The 21,183-nt window shown below is 35.1% G+C and overlaps 1 protein-coding gene across 1 annotated transcript in view; it reads right to left on the bottom strand.

Annotated features, from left to right (window-relative positions):
* LOC129275676 (uncharacterized) overlaps window positions 1-15,375 on the bottom strand; it is a 45,404-nt gene extending 30,029 nt beyond the window's left edge. The window contains exon 1 of the mRNA XM_054912176.2: window positions 14,807-15,375. The gene's annotated coding sequence lies outside the window, so the exon portion shown is untranslated. The remainder of the gene's footprint in view (window positions 1-14,806) is intronic.
* Between the last annotated feature and the right edge of the window lie 5,808 nt (window positions 15,376-21,183).

Here is a 21,183-nt window from a genome sequence, read left to right as displayed (position 1 = left end):
GGATTGCCGCCCGGTTACGTGTGTAGCCGAGAAAATTGGCGTGAACGAAAACAAGGGATTCAGTTGGTGAGATCAAGTATCATCACCTTTGTGTGTTGCACATTTAGCGGCAACACAACGAATAGCGAGATAAATACTGAAGATGGAGGTGGCGTATCGGGTACTGCACCCCTATCCTTGGCAGTGAATTGAAGCAGGGGTGGGGGCGTTTTATAAAGCTGTTCGTAAATTAAAGGTGACTTTATGAACGACTGGTGGTCCTATATCTTGCGGTGGTAAATAATATTCACCGTTAAATGCTCATTGGTAATTATTGAGCGCGTAAGAAAGGTTCACCAGTCGTTCTTAAAGTTGCTCTTAACTTACGAACAGCTTTATGAAACACCCTTCCGGTGTATAATTCACAAAGAAATGTATATTCATACAGAAATATTACGGCCTAGAACGGTTACAAAGTTACACCTATTCCTCTTGATTTGGAATTCAAAGCAAGAGAAAATTTGCGCTTTCACTCTAAATTTGCTTGGAGATGGCGGCCATTTGATAAAATGAAAAATGAGAATGAGAGAGCATTATAGAGATTGTATAAAGAAAGGCATTCGCCTGATAATAGGCCTAATTCGCGAATAATAATAATTATAATGATAATAAAAATGATAATGATTATAATAATATGATAATAAAATAGCCTTAAAAACGGACATACTGAAGCTTTTCGACATACCTTGACAGCCAATCATGGCTCACCATTTAGCGTCCATTGTCTAGTTTCGGTTCTATTATATATATTGTTTTGCTCTAGCGTTGTAAGACCATTGGTGTGCGACTGCTTACAACCATTGCGATTCTGTGCAACTTACATTGTGACCAAATGGTCGCAAACAATCGCACGAGCAATTGTGAAATCGGCTATTGTCATTCATGCGATTTTACTCCGATGAGTGCATGTCGAAAAGCTTCAGTATGTCCGTTTTTCAGGCTATTTTACGATTTGCGGTACCAAACACTTACTTAATATGATAATAATAAGAATAATAATATCAAAGAAAATCATTCGCCTATTAATAATTAGTGAAAGTTTAAAGGATTTCGACAGCACCAAGTACATGACAGATGCTAATAACATCTCGTTCATTTTCATGGAGAGTCCCTGCGCTTGGTCATTTTGTTTCAAATAAGTGATATCAAGGTAAATTCGTTCACATTGCCATTATCTGCATTCATAAATGTCCTTTGCAAGAATAAACATCTACTAGCAGAATGAGAGTGAATACATTTTTTTTATTTCTTAAAATAGTAAGGCTGGTATTCTGAAGTCGGGTTTGACTTAGACCACGGTCTAACTCGATCTGTGCTCAAATTATGGGGAGTCAAGAATTCAAAAATTATGTTTGTATTGTATATCTCTCGTGTTTACTATTTTGTTTCATGTTGCTTTCATAATGAAGAAAAGTAATTTAGAATACTTCAATACACAATGATGAACAATGTTTATGTCAAATAAGTTAATAAATAGGATGTCATGTGTAGGGATTTGTGCTCCAATTGGCTCTCTATAGTTAAACCACAACTTTAAACCAGAGTTTAATTTAAACCCGACTTCAGAATACGGGCCTAAGACTCTATCCCCCATTTTACTTTGGTTTGGCGGGATGGGGGGGGGGCAAATGTATGTAGAGTTGTAGACGGTATTTGTCCCATCGACAGCTTTGATTGAGTTGTCGCATGAATTATTGCATTTTGGGCCGGTTTGTAGCATTGGCAAGCGTTGGGTGATGATGATGATGGTGATGATAATGGTGATGATGATGATATTGGCGATAATATGGTGATTGTGATGAATTCGAAATTGCCAGGCGTACCGCGTAATGTCGCCAGATAGAAGATAAAAACAAGATATTGCAACCATGACAACTACAAAACGGAATGAATAACGGCTAATCTAAAGGGATACGATACCTGATCACTGATTCTACGTTTTTGCATCAAAACTGACATTTCTTCGTAATTTGCACGAGTTTCACCCTCGAAACGCCTTCTCCCTGGACGAAGGAGCTGCCGGAAAAGGGTCATGATTAATTCATTCACTCTAGGTACGTGTCAATCGAGGTACGCCCTTTTGTAACTTCTTGTTTATAAAGATATATAAGGCATCTGTTGTAGTGTATATAGACTTGCACCTATCCATACCAATCCTTTGGGGTTCTCCTTAATTCCTTCTCTTAAAAAAAAACTACACTCAAAATAAATTTCCTATATTTTTTATTTCATTTATTCTTACTAAAGGGTATTACGTGAGCGCAACACACTCACGCACGCACCCCACTCACACACACGTCCGAGCACCCTCTCCGGCACCCACACTCTCACTCACATACGGACACTCACATCCACATAATATGAAAACGGAGGGGAACACGAAAGCCAATAGCAAAATATTTTTCCGGCGTCTTTGCATTAGTCTTATTGAACCTGATGATATTTCGTCTGTTTTGTTGCTGTTGATATTTTGTTGCGACGAAATTGATGATTGCTATCTAATAATTAGAATCTCCCACTCAACCTTCTCTGTGCAGCTGGTGCACAAAAAAGCTAGTTCATGTAGCAGTTTGAACTAATTCTTGTTTTCAGCTGAGCATGTAAGATTCATGCTTGTCTGACTAAATAATCTTGATATTGGCTGCCATTCTAATCGATTTAGAAATCGATACACGAATCTGGAATCATTAGCATTTTACTCACGATTCGATTATAAGTGAACCAACGGAGCAGTACTCTTTACATTCGATTACAGGCATATAGGCTATCATTACAAAGGTCTTATTTAATAAAAAAGTACTGCTTTTGAATCATGTTGAATTTAACATCGTTCTATAGATGAAAAACACCCAGGAAAAAAATCGTACAGACACTTGAAAGATATGAATGTAATGAGGAGCTTATATTCCTTAGAAAGGTAGACATAAGAAGACGATCACAAAATAACTGAGATTTTCACATCAATAGCAAGATTTCAACGTCTAGAATAGTATCTAACTCCATCCAAGTAACAAATAAATGTAATGAGGATCTTATATTCCATGAGCATTGAAATCATTTATAATATGAAATTATATCACTCTTATGCTTTAATCAAAGTCTTAGATACTTGAAGACTTTATGAAATAATGCACATCATATTTAGGTTATTTACTTATTTATGCACTAATGTATATCATTCTTAATTACTAAAATACTTACTATTAATATTATTTAATCTCTTGATATTTAATCTGTTTTATTGCTGTTGATATTTTGTTGTGACGAAATTGATAATTGCTATCTAATAATTAGAATCTCCCACTCACCCGTCTCTGTGCAGCTGGTGCACAAAAAAGCTAGTTCATGTAGCAGTTTGAACTAATTCTTGTTTTCAGCTGAGCATATAAGATTCATGCTTGTCTGACTAAATGATCTTGATATTGGCTGCCATTTTAATCGATTTAGAAATCGATACACGAATCTGGCATCATTAGCATTTTACTCACGATTCGGTTATAAATGAACCAACGGAGCAGTACTCTTTACATTCGATTACAGGCATACAGGCTGTCATTACAAAGGTCTTATTTAAAAAAAGTACTGAACTTTTGACCCATGTTGAGCTTAATATATAGATGAAAAACACCCAGGAAAAAAAATCGTCGAGACACTTTCAAGATTTGAATGTAATTAGGAGCTTGATATTCCTTAAGCATTGAAATCATTTATCATATGAAATTATATCACTCTTATACTTTAATCAAAGTCTTAGATACTTGAAGACGTTATGAAATAATGTGTATCATACTCACGATATTTACTTATATGTACTAATGTATATCATTCTTAAATACTGAAGTAATTACTATTAATATTATTAAATCTCTTGATATTTAAATTGTTTTGTTGCTGTTGATATTTTGTTGTGACGAAATTGATGATTGCTATCTAATAATGAGAATCTCCCACTCAACATTCTCTGTGCAGCTGGTGCACAAAAAAAGCTAGTTCATGTAGCAGTTTGAACTAATTTTTTGTTTTCAGCTGAGCATGTAAGATTAATGCTTCTCTGACTAAATGATCTTGATATTGGCTGCCATTTAAATCGATTTAGAAATCGATACGCGAATCTGGCATCATTAGTATTTTACTCACGATTCGATTATAAGTGAACCAACTGAGCAGTATACTCTTTACATTCGATTCCATGCATACAGGTTATCATTACAAAGGTCTTATTAAAAATAAAGCACTGCTTTTTTAATCATGTTGAATTTAACATCGTTCTATAGATGAAAAACACCCAGGAAAAAATCGTACAGACACTTGAAAGATATGAATGTAATGAGGATCTTATATTCCTTGAGCATTGAAATCATTTATAATATGAAATTATACACTCTTATGTTTTGATCAAAGTCTTAGATACTTGAAGACTTTATGAAATAATGCACATCATACTTACGTTATTTACTAAATTATGCACAAATGTATATCATTCTTAAATACTGAAGTACTTACTATTAATATTATTTAATCTCTTGGTATTTAATCTGTTTTATTGCTGTTGATATTTTGTTGTGACGAAATTGATAATTGCTATCTAATAATTAGAATCCCCCACTCACCCGTCTCTGTGTAGCTGGTGCACAAAAAAAGCTAGTTCATGTAGCAGTTTGAACTAATTCTTGTTTTCAGCTGAGCATATAAGATTCATGCTTGTCTGACTAAATGATCTTGATATTGGCTGCCATTTTAATCGATTTAGAAATCGATACACGAATCTGGCATCATTAGTATTTTACTCACGATTCGGTTATAAATGAACCAACGGAGCAGTACTCTTTACATTCGATTACAGGCATACAGGCTGTCATTACAAAGGTCTTATTTAAAAAAAGTACTGAACTTTTGACCCATGTTGAGCTTAATATATAGATGAAAAACACCCAGGAAAAAAAATCGTCGAGACACTTTCAAGATTTGAATGTAATTAGGAGCTTAATATTCCTTAAGCATTGAAATCATTTATCATATGAAATTATATCACTCTTATGCTTTAATCAAAGTCTTAGATACTTGAAGACTTTATGAAATAATGTGTATCATACTCACGATATTTACTTATATGTACTAATGTATATCATTCTTAAATACTGAAGTAATTACTATTAATATTATTCAATCTCTTGATATTTAAATTGTTTTGTTGCTGTTGATATTTTGTTGTGACGAAATTGATGATTGCTGGTGCACACAAAAAAGCTAGTTCATGTCGCAGTTTGAACTAATTCTTGTTTTCAGCTGAGCATGTAAGATTCATGCTTCTCTGACTAAATGATCTTGATATTGGCTGCCATTTAAATCGATTTAGAAATCGATACGCGAATCTGGCATCATTAGTATTTTACTCACGATTCGATTATAAGTGAACCAACTGAGCAGTATACTCTTTACATTCGATTGCATGCATACAGGCTATCATTACAAGGGCCTTTTTAAAAAAAAGCACTGCTCTTTGAATCATGTGGAATTTAACATAGTTCTATAGATGAAAAAAACCCAGGAAAAAAATCGCGCAGACACTTTCAAGATATAAATGTAATGAGGAGCTTATATTACTTAAGCATTGAAATCACTTAAAATAATCACTCTTGTGCTTCAATCAAAGTCTGAGATACTTGAAGACTAATGAAATAATCTATATCATAATTACGTTTCTTACTTATGATTATCTAACAATGTATATCATTTTTTAAATAATACTGAAGTACTTACTGAATACTTAAATTAGTAATATAAAATAATGTAAATCAGACTTAATAATTGCGTTATTTACTTATAGAATAATCATATTTAATATTTACTTAAATAAAATGACACTGGCAATGTATTTTAAAAATCCAAGTAATCTTTTTATACTGATGATACATGCATTTATTTAAATTCCAAAAGCGTTACTGTTATCAAATCAGAATTAGAAAGACAGTGATCTCCAAGCAGTATCAATGTGGTTGCATGTAACAAAATAAAGTTGAATATAGCTAGATGTGAATTTGTTCTTGTTGGTACTCGAAATCGTATTCATAAAGTTGATAATGATATAACTGTATCTTTGAATGGTCAATTGCTAATAGGAGTTACCAGAAGAAAAAAAAAACCTTGGAGTTGTTATAGACGAATTTCTAGATTGGGGAGCTCATATCAGTCATATGAAACCCATGATTGCTAAATGTATGCATCTTTTGAAAAAAAATAGACCTTATATATTCCAAAATAATGCTCCAATATTGTATAAAACTATTATAAAATGCCATTTAGACTACTGTGATGGAGTTTGGAGTTATACAGGTAAAGGATATATAGAACTAACTTTGCTACAAAAGCGAGCTCTCACATAAGTATTGATGGCTTCCCTAAGGTATCTAACATGCAGAAGCCCTCTATCTTTAACTATATACAAATTGACACAGTCACAGAAAGACTTAGCACGAGAAAGATAATGCTGATACAGCAAATATTGTACGGAGCTGTTCCAGAGTATGTAAGCATGATAAGTAGACGATTTAATTATCAAATATCTTACTATCGAACCCGTAAATCGGATTATAGTATTTGCATTCCCAGAGTAAAAACAAATTATAGGAAAAGGCGATTGGAGTATTATAGAGGTGCAATTGCCTGGAATGATCATACAAATGACTTGAAAAGAAAAAGCTCCACTGTCAGCTTCAAAAAACAAATACGAATCCCCTCTCTCGGCATGAGGCTACCATTAATAACTTATGGATGTGCTTTGATTCAAGCTTTTATGAGACATAATAATTAAGAATTATTTTGATTTCACTTAAGAATGGCGGGGGTACACAAGGAGTGGATATAAGGAATAATGCTGCTTTAAATTTTTAATTGTAAACTTAATTGCAAGATTAATGAATTTTGATATCCCACTTGCTGCTTGCACTATGTAGTGTTTAGTCATACACTTTAGTTGTTTGTCTTCGTGTAATATTGTTAATTTTGTATGGATTACTTTATTTTTTAATTATGATCATTTTTTGTGTGTTGAATATTGTATATTGTATCACGGCCCTTTGAAAAACAGCTATGCTGAATGTGCTTTTAACCGTGGTGAAAAATAAATAAATAAAATTAAATACTTGAATTACTTTAAAGAAATGTTAGTACCCGGTTATTTACATAATTATGTAAATAATCATATCTGACTTGATACTGTGTACTAAAAACTTTGAATGCTCAAATTACTTATATGAATCGAAGTACATGTAATAAAAATTGGCAAACATATTGTATCAAAATTTATTAGGTCAACCGTAGATTTTCTATTAGTATTTGAAGAAAGGTAAAGTTTGAAAATCGTTCGTTTTTCGGACATCACTTGACATTGGAAATATGCACTTTAGAAAGTGAGGCTGAATTCTATGCGATGGTAGAAACATAAATTAAAATGCAAATAATAAAACAGATAAAACCTGATTAAGTTGGGATACGGGGTGAAATTATCTTTCCTCGCATCTTTGAAACGCTATTTTGTCATTGACAAGTGTTATCTGAAGACATGGCGATCAATAAATTAAATGATTTTAATGAATGTAAAATTAAGATAGTAAGTGGCTGTGAAGAATACGGAATTTGAGCCCCGGTTCTCTGTCATCTACTATAAAGTTAAACGCTAAACGTCCTCTGATGAAGCTTGCGCTGTGGCACAGCGCTTAGTGAAGCAAATTAGTAATTTCATATTCTGGAGAAAAAGTAACAACCATTATCTTATTACTAAACCGGGTTACTAAAGTGTCCATTGGCATATTTACTTCGCGCTGACAGCGCCTTGTTTCTTCCATTTCTGGTAATTTCCATCAGAAGTAACTCCAACCATTCATTACCCTTGTAGGGTTAGTAAAAGACCTATCTGTTACACCACGCCATTGCTTCTCCGTAAACAGAAAAGCTCACGATCACTCATGTCAGGGGATGTTAGAGGTGTGTACAAGTTGTTTTCCTCGGTCCCACCAACTCGTTTTCATGTTATTTGATGTCGAAGATATACACGCGTCCGGTCCCAAGGCACCGGCGCTGCACACACTCCCAATGGCGTCTTCATAAATGATAGATGTGTTAGCAGCTCTCACCTGCGCTCATCCCGCAGGGCGCCGCGAGCCAGGCGAAGGTCTTCATCAAAGTTTCATTGCTCAGGATACTCAAAGGGAAAACAAAATGTCCTCCATTTATGTATCGGAGCCTGTCTTCATATACCCCCCTCTCTCAATCTGGGTCTCGTTTCATGAATTCTCGTTATAGTAGCAAATGCACAATTTCTAGGACAAATTCAACATCAGCCAATCAGACAGAAGGATTTCAGTAGCCTTTAACTGATATTGCGGATTTGTGGATTGTAACAAGATTCATGAAACGGGCCCCAGGTTTATTTTACCTCACGTTCAACACGGTGAGCGATGCATCATGATACCTCACGTCATGTTGTTTGACTACCGGTACAATTATTGTTCGGACATCCATTCTGTTTGGAGACATCGAATATGCGTTTCCTCCTTCTCCCAAAAGATCTAAGCTAATTTGATTTAAAGATGAGCTGATGATAGGGATACCCGGCCCGAAAACGGTGACAAGTTGCATGTGTATAAATTATAGCATACATCAGTGGTGTATACTGTGTGAAGTGGATTTGTGTGGGGTCACGTGATCCCGAAAGATAAAAAAGTTCCAAAAATAAAAATAGGGGGAAAAAGGAAGAAAAGGAAAGGGGGAGGGTAAATTATGATGTCATTTTCTGAATATTATGTCAAAATCCATCACAAAATTAAATTTTCATTGATTATAATTAAGTAAATTTATAGTTGCTCTCTTTTCAGCAGGCTGCGAGATTTAGCGCTCTGGAAGTTGTTACGATAATTGTGTTCCACGTCTTTGATATTTTTTTTTACTGTTTTGTATTGGATTTCTTGTGTATTTTTATAACTATGAAATTGCCGAATAAACAAAGATATTATCCCATAGAGATATGGGCCTATTATTTAAGTCCCTGTGACTCGAAGAATGCTTAAATATGGTTCACGTTCTGTCAGTACACAGTACAACTGGGTGTAAAAAAATCTGACACCAGTTAGTATCCCAAGAGGGCCACGCCGAAGTGTTAGGATTACACCCTAGAAATTGAACACAACACCAACGAGTTTAAAAGAAACAACTAAATGTGCTGTAATAGAATCTACAGGTGGTGAACTCACACCAACAAAATTAACACCGGAGTAAAAATGAATATTGTATTCCTCTACACCAATGTACACCAATCAATCTTTTTACTATGTAGAGTGAATGTACTAATAACAATAACGTTTTATTTACCCAGGGTAGCCACTACAGTTAGGCGGACGCCTACAGGGGGGTTTAAAAAAAACTGACACCTAGGCGGACGCTCTACCATTGAGCCACCATGCCCGGTAGAACTGTACCGTATAGGCCTGCCATGTAATTCTCCCATCTCTTTGCAGCTTCGCGATAAATTCATGAGCTTGGTTGGCTGGCCAAACTCCGGTCAGTTTCCTAATTTTCCGATCCATTGCATCTCACTTTACGTTAGCATATATATCTTTCGTCTCCTCGAGGATGGGTATAAGATGACCAGAATCATAACCAGATCATAGTGGACTATATATAGTTCAGTCGTCGAGTCAGTTCATGTAAATTTGTATTTTTTTTTATATGATTAAATATTATTGTTGCCGAATTGTGCGTTACCCGACCAAATTATTATCAAATCAACAAAAATGTGTATCTGTGGTATAGGCATGTGTAGGGGACTGTGACCTATAGTGATATACCCATTTTATAACTGTTTTACCCTCAAATCAAATGCTGAATTCTAAACAAACATTTTTTTGTGACCTGGAATATGTAATAGCTTGTTCATCCAGAACCAAACAAACTGAGCTTGTTTGAGTCGAAAGAAGGGTACAAATTAAGGAGCTTGATTGCTTAGCAGATTTCCGAGCTGATGTATTTGTGGAGAAAGATTTGATGGCGTACCTATTTTTGATAACATTTTGAATGAAATATTAAGTCAAGGTAGTCTGACTCTGTTTTTTGTATATATACGTAAATAACTTTAAGATATTTAATAATAATAATAATAATAGCTGTATTTATAAAGCGCCTTTTGCCCAAGGATACAAAGCGCTGCTATTATTACCCCGGCTTTAGCTCGAGCTACCATCACCGGCGCTCAGTGCATGCAAGGAATTAATCCTGCCGGGTACCCATTCACCTCACCTGGGTCGAGTGCAGCACAGTGCGGATAAATTTCTTGCTGAAGGAAAACACGCCATGGTTAGGATGCGAACCCACGACCCTCTGTTTGAAAGGCGAGAGTCAGAACCACTAGACCACGACGCGCCCGCTACTTACTCGAAAGCATTCACCGCAATAAAGGTAAAAAATAAAAAAAAGTTACGTTAATATTGTTTTGAACATACGAAACAGTTGATTGAATATTCTGACCTACGAGACATATGCAAAATTGTTTTCAACAGTTGGTCTAAATTTTACCAACTGTAAATTAAAATACCAAAAGAGCTATCGTGATTTGTCTATGGGTGTTTTGATTGGTCTATGGGTCTTTTTTGTTGTGTAAGTTTTCTATCAAATTTACCTTGCATAACTTACATATACTTCTGCCCATGACACCCCATTAATATCCGGCTTTGTTATAGGTACATTAATGCAGTTCGTATCTCAAGACTCAACTTGCTTTCAACGGAAATTAAAAACGCAGTCCATTAAGAATTTTTTCACAATACAGTACCCAAGTGCCACTTCATATGCTTGAAGACTCCACACAAAGAAAGATCGTTTATCATTGTTTTAATTACATTGTTTTTTCGTTTTCACAAAGCGCCTTGAGCATCAGGAGAAAATGAAAAATGACGCGACAAAGATCTTCAGAAAAGAAGAAATCATAATTTTCTTTTCCAATATATATTTCATACCAATCGTTATCAGCCTGTGTAAAAAAAAATTTGAAGATATTTGAGGATGTTTTTTATCCCCCCCCCCGCGCCTTTAATGAAATGATAAGTTGCGGAACATGAATCTTTTGATAATTTATATTTTGATTTCGTTTATCTTTTCCGAAAAGATGATTGTGAAAAAAAAATAATGGCACGTTTTTTGCAATTTTTCTTTGTTATTTTTCCTTTGTACCCAATATTGAGTAAACAAGGAACATGCATGTTTGTTGGGCAAAATGAAACCAAATATTGTGCACATTTTACGACGTGTTTCGTCGAAATTTACCCATAAAACGTGAATTTTGCATTATGGGATAGAGTCTTACCCAACAAACATGCATGTTCCCTTATAAATCAATAATGGGTAAAAAAATTACTCAATCTTTTTAGAGTGAACGTATGTTCAGATGATATATTTAAGTAAGTGGTATAACGAGCAAAAACAATATAATTTTGTAATAGATTTAGACATGGTATTCTACAAATAATATTATATTCCACGCTTTTCCCTTCCTTTTCATATTTTCCAAGCTCGTGGAATTTTGGGGCTTCTAATTTCTCATTCAATAATAATATGCAAGCCCAAATGCAAGTATCGCGGTGAGAGCATAAGAAAGGATTGCGTAATAATATTGTCTCACAAGCATGCTAATTGGCGGTGTTCTTTGCGATTGTGATGTTTTCCGATTTCTTCGATATCTCACTGCTCTTCAAGGTAAATTAAATAAATCAAAAGCGGAATATCTATTTGAACAATTCTGTTATACAATCTTTTGGGTGAATTTCGTTGTGCACCTCATAGAAACTAAGCAAAACTGCGCAAATTATCCCTACTCGAAATAACACAGTGTCCCAGTTTGTGTGTGTCACGGTGTGCTTACAATGTGGAACACGATGTGAAATCACCTTCACATGCACTGTTAAATTTGAGCATTTCAACAGTGTGAATCACGTATTCACATAGTCAACCATGTGAACACGCTGTGAACAGTCACACTGTCGAGGTGTCCACGGTGTGAAAATATCTCTTCACACTGTTGAATTTGAGCATTTTTACAGTGTGAATAATATTTTCACAGAGTCCACACTGTGAACACACTGTGACCACACTGTGTGATACTGTGTTCTTTCCAGCATACAGGGATGTCCACACATGGTCAACATCGACTAATTTGTGTAGAGAAATTGCTGTTCATACACTGCAAAAACGCCGGTGCACTGCAAAAACTCCGGTGTTGATTTAACACCAGCCCGGAATCTATATATGTCCACACCAGAGATGTATTGAAACAACACCAGTTTGGAATCAACCTATGCTGTTTTAATACTAATTGGTGTTGTATAAACACCTACCTGGTGTTAGGCTAATACCAAAACCGATGTTGTTTAACACTTCTCTGGTGTGGACATAATAGATTCCGGGCTGGTGTTAAATCAACACCGGAGTTTTTGCAGTGTGTAAATTAACACCGGCGTTTATTGTAAACCTGCGAATTTCAGCCTTTTGGCTGTGTAACATGTATTGTTTTTATACGAAATAAACCATGATTGAATTGAATTGAATTCTGATATTTATATCGGAAAAACAAGAGAGGTGAAGAAACAACACCAGTTTGGCGTAAGGTTAACACCAGATCGGCATTTAATCAACACCAATTAGTGTCAAAACAATATCGATTTGAATCTAAACTGGTGTTGTTTCAACACTTATCTGGTGTTTTTTATATACAGTAGATACATGTACCTGGTTGGTGTTAAATTAACACTGGTGTTTTTGCAGAGTATATTAACCTTACCAACTGTTTGGAATTTTGGGAAATTCTACACACAGTTTGGACAGTTAATGTTGTTTAAGGATTGGTTAATCACCGACAAACCGTTTAAAAGTGTATGGATAATGGACTACCTCCCTAAGAATTCTGGTTTAAATGTCGAAAGAAGTTATTCTTTATATCATAATTGATGTCGGCAGCCGCTAGGGTACTTCCTAAGTGGTGGAACATGCATGGCACATCAATTTTTTCGCTCACCAAAAAATGGGAGCAAGCACACATTTTGAATAAGGAGGGGAGTGGGGTCCATTAATATTTTAATGTTCAAAACCGGTCGTATGGCACTTGCTCCAGCGACTATTGCTCTGCTATGAATTTCACACACGAATCGACTAAATTCAATCCTGTTTTCAACTCTACACCCTATCCCAAACCTAAGCCTAAACCTATAACGTAAAACCATATCGCAACCCTGAGCCTATAACCCTACATCTTTGACGAAATCAAGCCCAGAGCAATAATTGTCGCAGGAGCAAATGTTATGTCACCTCGAAACCATTATAGCGAGATATGGAAGACAGCAAACAAGTGCCCTTTACATATAGAAAATAACACCCCCACCCCCTCCCCCGCTGTTTACAGTAATGGCCAATGATCTATAATTATAACAAGAACATTCATGGCACTAGATATAAACATGTAAAAGACGTACCCAACGATAATTAATTCTATCTTTCTAATGAATGTAATAAACGTAATTAAATATCGAAATGTATTCATTACCATAGGAGTTTCGTGTGGTTTTAAGAGGATGCGTATTTTAGAGGGTTTTCTTGACAGAATATTCGCTATTGGAGACTAAATTTGTTATAATTATTTCATTATTAGTCATAAATATCTATTTTTACAGAAATCGTCAAAGTAATATCGGAGAAACAGCTGAAATCGACATACATTGTATGCCTATATTCCATTGCATCATGCAGTCCCTCGCGCCCAATTCATAACAAATTTAAATTGAATCCAATTGAATTATGATATTCCATTCTTTAGACATGGGTGGGAATGGAATGGTAAAGGGCGTCGATTGTATTCTACCAGCATTTAATACAATACTCGTATTTTCCCAGTGCATCATATTTCACCTCAGATTGACAGTGGCGTCCAATAGATATTATCAATGTCACTTAGATTTTATTATCTTTAAACTATCTGAATATTGGGCCAGAGGGTTTTAAAGGAAAGTACATAAAAAAGAGGATTATAATTTGATTGACCCAATTAAAATGATCACGAATTCAGGGATCTCTCTCACACTCTGTCAATCAAAATTTAATGCTCAACATTTAATGTTTACAATTACTATCAATATCTTAATTTTACAAGAATCACCACCCCTTTTTGTGATGATGTGCACATCAAATTGTATAGATTGACATCGCTATCAATTGGTGTGTCTTTAATTCTGGAAGAATTAAGGCTTGTATTTTTTGGTGTGAAAAAATGAGGAGATCGCAGTTCACTAAATTATTTTCAGACAACTTTTGCTATTGCAAGGTGGTGGCTATCTTTCATGAAATGAAAAAGAGTCATTATATTCGCTTGTGAAAGTGCTAAATACAAACATTCAATTTACACTCTAAAAATGAAGTGCTAATTTAGCACTTTAATGTCCTTGTATAGTGACTGCACTTTAAGTTCTGATTTTCTAGTTCAAATTATTTTGAATGTCTAAATCAGCACTCAAAGTGCAGTCACTATACAAGGAAATTAAGTGCTACATTAGCACTTCATTTTCAGAGTGTAGTATATATAAAGAAGGAAAACTGACAATTGGCCTCATGCAGTCACAAACACAACTTCGTCATCACAAACTCAACAGTATAAACATAAAATATATTCATTTTTAATAAAAAAAAATACATAAATTGGCCTATCTATTTCGCACTAATAATGTCGAATACTTACACTTTTACGACATTATGGTGCAAGCTCAAGGACACTGTTCTGCTGATTCGTCACCGGGTGTTATTATATCCATCATTGGTATATATCATTCCAATAACCATTGAGGTTAAGACAAAGGTTTAAATCCTCAAGTGAAGCATTAGTAGCCCGCCATACACTTGACACTCTGTCAGTATGGATTTCAATCACCGTTGGCCTTACAGTGTGCAAAGCTACCTCAAATTCCTTGTCAAAACACGGCGAAAGAGAGAGGTACGCGTTGAATTCCACATTATAATACAACCTGTTGAAAACGAGCATGTTTTAAAACGAAAGAGTAAATCTCCGCGTTGACGCTCAATGACTATCGAATATTATGCGGTGTGTAAACGGGATGTTATCCGCCGTAGATGTAGACGTTTTAGAACGATCGAAAGTGCACAGCTTTTGGCGCCCAGCAGAGCGCACAGCACGAACAAAATTATTCATGGTTACGGTGCGTGTACGGATTTTAGAAACCATTGTCCGCGCGGGTAAAACACACGCACTGCAATTTTCTTCTCCGCTTTTTCCTTTCTCGTTATAGGAATGCTTTGGGGGGTTGGTAATTCGTTCTTTGTTGAAATCCAATTAGCTAATGAGATTGTGCTTGCCAAAGTCCATTCATGCAGTGCTATCACGGTTGAAGACTAGGAAGATGACAACAAGCCATGTTAATACAATATGATCCGGGGACAAAGAAAACATGCATAAGATCGCACTTTTATTATTTCAATATTCGTAATTTCGTATTTGTGACCTCAAAAGACAGACATTCAATGAGTTTAGACATTTAGGCTACATCCACTGCCATATGCCTATTTAATAATATTTGAATTGTTATGCAAAATGAATTTTTGACTCTCGATTTGACATAATATTTCAGTATATCTTATAATATGCCTATAGTAATGGCGCCCCGTTGATGTACAATGCATTTATGACCAATTTACCTTCTATCATTCATAGTCAAGTAGAACCCCAACATAACCGTCAAGTTGGGTATGACTGCGATTGTTTTCTTCATGGAAGTTGTAGTATAGGGTGTCTACTCCAAGAATCCGACGGGTGCCACCTGGGCACCCTTGGGCATTTTTTGTTATTGACGTCATAGGCCACGCCCATTTTTTTACATACCTATTATGATTTTCATATTTTACGGAATTAACATGTCATTTTTGGTATCAAATTAAAACTAATGAAAAATCAAATGCAAAAATATGGATTACTGGGCATTTTAGTCACGCATAGGTCAGTTATAGGTCGTTTAAGGTCATAAAAGGTCAAATTGCCTTACAAAAATAAAAAATAAAGACATATAATGCGGAACATGCCATACTTTAAATGCAAACAAGTTAGGTATTATATGCATTTTTTTGCGAAGGTTAAGTGAATATTAAGAATCCAATGAATGCTACCTTGGCATCTTGAGGAATTTTATTTTTCTGACGTCATAAACCACACCAACTTTCAGTTACATTCCTCTTAAATATGACTTTTCTATTTAGCGGAATAAACATATCATGTTTGAAATCACATTAAATAAAATGCAAAATAAAATCCACATAGTATGAATCGCTACGCATTTAAAACGTGTCCATGGCATTTAAGGGTCATTTCAGAACATAAAATGTCAAATTGGGTCACAAAATGTAAGTAATGCAGCAAATGATGTGGAATATATCGTGTTTGGAATACAAACAAGTTGGGCATTATATATGTAGGTCTATTTTGGCTGAAAGTTATGTTGAGGACGTGCAGATTAAGAATCTGACGAAACTGGGCTACTTTGGCAACCTTGGGCAACGTCATTTTCTGACGTCATAAACCACACCATTCTTTTCACATAGGTCAACCTCGTAATGATGACTTATCTAGTGTACAAAATAAACATAGCATGTTTGGTATCAGATTAAAGCATATATGGAAAATGGAATGTACATAAAGGTTACCAAAAAATGAAGCACATGTAGAGGTGTCCTTTGGGTCATTTACACGCATGAAAGGTTGAATTTCACAGGACTTTATACAAAACGTTTAATTTCTCATTTTGTATCAAATAATTTAATGGGATCCCAAATAACCTACACCAATTAACATTTCACACCATGTCCTGTTATATTCCTCTCACAACTACCCTATGTACCATACTTCTTCGACCGGATGCTCATAAGATTCCCCTTCACCAACAATCTCAACTACATGCCTCTGCCAGATCTGTGTTACTTTGATTCACACTTGCAGTATGAATTATGGAATATGTGTTTCGACGGCCGACCAGCAACTGCATTAATCCTTAAAAGTTATAGAACAGGGTGACGCTGTGGCTTGTATCGACAAGGAGGTTCTTTTAATTCCTTGGGAACAGCAACTGTGTCATGAACAGGTACGGGTAGACCCAATATCCTGTTCCATATACTATCATCTATCTTCTGAAGATGTAATGGCAGTAGTCTAGATGCATGTATAATTTTTCTCTGACGACACTAACATTTCTGTTCTACCATTGTTCTCAGTTTGGGTTTACAAGTCTTTTGCATACTGATGGAAAAGTAATTGACATTAATGGTTTTGCATTGAAGTTTGGAGAAAAATGCTAGCTTTGAACAGATAATTCCCTTTCAGGCTGTGATACCATGTCGTGTCAATTTGGCAAGGGAAAGTTTTCCACTATAATAAACTTGCTACTCGAATAAGATCTTAATATATAGAGTCCGATGGTGAAGAAGAGGACTGGATCAATTAAAGGGGTAATTTTTAAACTTTTCATCTTTCTTAACTAATATAATAAATGTACTTGGTACTACTTCATAGTATTTAGCAAGAAGTCAGATGATTCAAAGATCATGAGCCTATATACCCCCAACTGACAAGTCAGCAAAAGAGCATGATCAGATTGTCAAAGGTGCTCTTCCTCTGGAGCTTGATCTGGAGAGCAACTGATCAGATGGGATGGGAAGTATTACGAGAACACTCCTGTACCTGTTCATAGCAGATTAGTTACTCCCAAGGAATAATTATCAGAGCTTGTTCCATGTGGATTCAAATCGAGGCCACCATGCTCTGGAGGCGCGATAGCTCAGTCGGTAGAGCGGGGGATTGGTATTCCGGTGACCCGGGTTCGATTCCCACTTGGTGCGCTATATAGTGCCCTTTGGTAAGGCATTAATCTTCAGTACCAGGTCCTTCGGAGAGGACCTTAAGACGTCGGTCATCTGGTTGCTTGCTTACAAGCATTCATGCTTTCTTAGCAATCAGGTAAAACATCACACCAATACCAGAGTGAGCATTTGCCACTTATCGTGTATCGTATGTATGGTAAGTAACATTGTGTCATTCTAAATACAAGGAAATCTGAAGTTGAGACTGAAGAGGGGGAAATCAGTCTGGAAGATGAATGAGAGCACAAAATGTAGTGGAGTTAGGATGATGTAAAATGTCAAATTTGTCTCATTGGATACTTGTCTACAAAATGTGATTTAGGTGGCTCCAACATAATTGATCTCAGACCGGAAATTGTGTCATACATTATTTACTGTGCATGATTATAAACTAAAAAAAAACACTGTGCAGTTTTATTTTATGTATGAAAATGGGTGATATGATACCAAGCTTATGTTACATGTTTTGGTCAAAGTCTTGTTACATTGCCTGATATTTTTTGACCTACATTAACATTACTGCACTTTAGGTGAGCTTGTCATGTATTTAATCTCTTATAACTTTTATAATTTCATTTTACTTGCCACAAGCTTAAATTAGTTACCAACCACGTAAAGTGTCACTTTCTGTCATAATTTCTTATAGGCCATATATATATATATGTGAAAAGTGGGTTTGGTTCGTGACGTCAGAAATATAAAAGGGTGATGAGGCAGAACTCGTCACATCCTTAATAATTACATACACCCCCAACCAAACATGAGATATTCCACATTACATGCGGCATTAATTACATTTGTGGCCCAGTTTGACCTTTTATAACCTTAAAATGACCTTTGATTGTCCTGGAAGAGTTTGAAATGCCTAGTGATTCATATAATATATATAAGTGGATTTTATTTTGAATTTGAGTTAATTCAATATCAAACATGATATGTTTATTCCGCTAAATATTTAAGAGGAATGTAAGAAAGTCGATGTGGTTTATGACGTCACAAAAACAAAATTCCTCAAGATGCCAAAGTAGCACCGGTCGGATTCTTGATATGCACACCCTCAGCTTAACCTTTGCCAATAGATTCACAATATATCTAACTTGTCTGTATTTAAAACGTGATATGTTCTACAATATATGTATTTCTTACATTTACAAGCAATTTGACCTTTTATGACCTTAAATTACCTTAAACTGACCTATATGTGTGACTAAAATGCCCAGTTATCCATAGATTTACATTTGCTTTATTTTGATACCAAATATGACATGTTTATTCCTTAAAATATGAAATTCATATTTAAGAGGTACATGTATGTGAAAAAGTGGGCGTGGCCTATATGACGTTAATTTAAAAAAATGCCCATGGGTGCCCAGGTGGCACCCGTCGGATTCTTGAAGAAGACACCCCATACTACAACTTCCAGCAAAAAATCGCAGTCATACCCAACTTGACGGTCATTTATTAATTTTGATCATATCTACCCGACTATTCAGTCAAGTTGGTCCTTATGGAATATTGTATAATTCAAACAATAAAAAACAAAAGAAATAGTGAGTGAGGGACATCATCTGTTCTCTCATTTGCAAGTGACTAAATTGTACGTTTGAAAAGTAAGTGTCATAACTTTCTTACTCTACATCCGATTTTGATGAAATTTTCAGCATTATGCTTGTCTGATTCTTCTCTATTGATCAACATTTTCTGAAATGGACTTATATATATATATATATACCTGCCAGCATTCTGAAGTGAAAAATCATCAAATTATTTCAGTGCATTCATTGTTTTTGTTAACAACTTTTGTTTCTTTACGTTTACATTTGTTCAGAGGAGAATTTTTCAGCTAGGAAGTGTTTGTCATAATTATTTACATTTTAATTTCTTATCTCATGTTTTGTATCTATTCCTCTCAGTAATTTCCTTTTCTTAGCTCTCTCATACCTCTTTCTTCTTCCATTTTTCCTCTTTGCCTCTCCTCATGCATTCTTTGATTCATGGATATTATTACTGATTTTAACTACAAATTTAAAGCTTAATTTAAAGCCAAAATATTTGATGATTATCAAATAACTTAGGTTTTTAATGTTCCTAATGTTTCTATGATTTCAGTAACCTTCAATAACAAGCTTTGCTTTTCAGAAGGTTTCTATTTAATTTCATAACGTTATATTATATTTGGCTTTACTTTGTAACCTTGTTGAAATTTTGGAATGAAATAAATTCGTTATCAATCAATCAATAATGAATGTGAGAATTACTAGTTAAACATCTGTTACTCTTTTTTTTTTTTTACTGTAAATGAGTTTCCATGGTATTCGGTCAGAAAGTACGAAGTATTGGAACTGAATATTGGTATGCATAGGCGGATCCAGGGGGAAGAAGCGACAGTGATATCCCCCCCCCCCCCCCCCCCCCCCATTGGCGACGCAGAAAAAAAGAAGAAAAGGGACAAAAATGAAGAAAATAAAGAGGAGAAAAAAGAATATGAATACGGAGAAGAATCAGTGCTTAATATGTTTCTTTCAATTATGTATATAAAAAAGTCTGCTCGCGCTTCGCACTCGAATTAATTGTTCATTGGATTACACACTGCGTTGTTTATTTAATTAGTGCTTAAAGTGTCATCTTTTCAGATCAGAATATCCCCAAAAAAATCGGCTCGCTCTTCGCGCTCGCATGATTAACTGGGAAAGATATACGCAAAGTTTTCGAATAGAAAAATTAAAAACAAACCAACTCGCTCTTTGCGTTCGCAGTAATTGTTAAATTAGATACAAATCCTATTCATGGTTACAAAAATGGCTTATAACTTCCAGTTTTCTGGTCGGGAAATAAAAAAAAATTTACTTCACCTTGCATCGATTGTTTAGTTAGATACCTAAGCATTATGTTCATGCTTACAAAAGTGCTTAGAATTTCAAGTAAATAATAATAAAAAAATCTGCTCGCGCTTCGACCTCGCATTATTTTGATCGGTAAGATATGTCATGCAGTCACTGCAAACCATAATTAACGGGTTCATTTTCAGATCAGTATATTAAAATTTCAGCTAGCGCTTGCAATTATTTTCTAAAAAAGTTAATCTTATTCATGATCACAAAAACTGCTCAGAGTGTTTTACTTTCATGTCAATAGACATAACATATCAGAAAAATTGAGCTCGCGCTTCAAACTGTATCCCAAAATAAGACTTTTGTA

Source organism: Lytechinus pictus, chromosome 14 (assembly GCF_037042905.1).
Source record: "Lytechinus pictus isolate F3 Inbred chromosome 14, Lp3.0, whole genome shotgun sequence".
NCBI classification, from domain to species: Eukaryota; Metazoa; Echinodermata; class Echinoidea; order Temnopleuroida; family Toxopneustidae; genus Lytechinus; species Lytechinus pictus.
The sequence above is the reverse complement of the archived record's forward strand: the minus strand, read 5'-3'. Positions and strand labels throughout refer to the sequence as shown.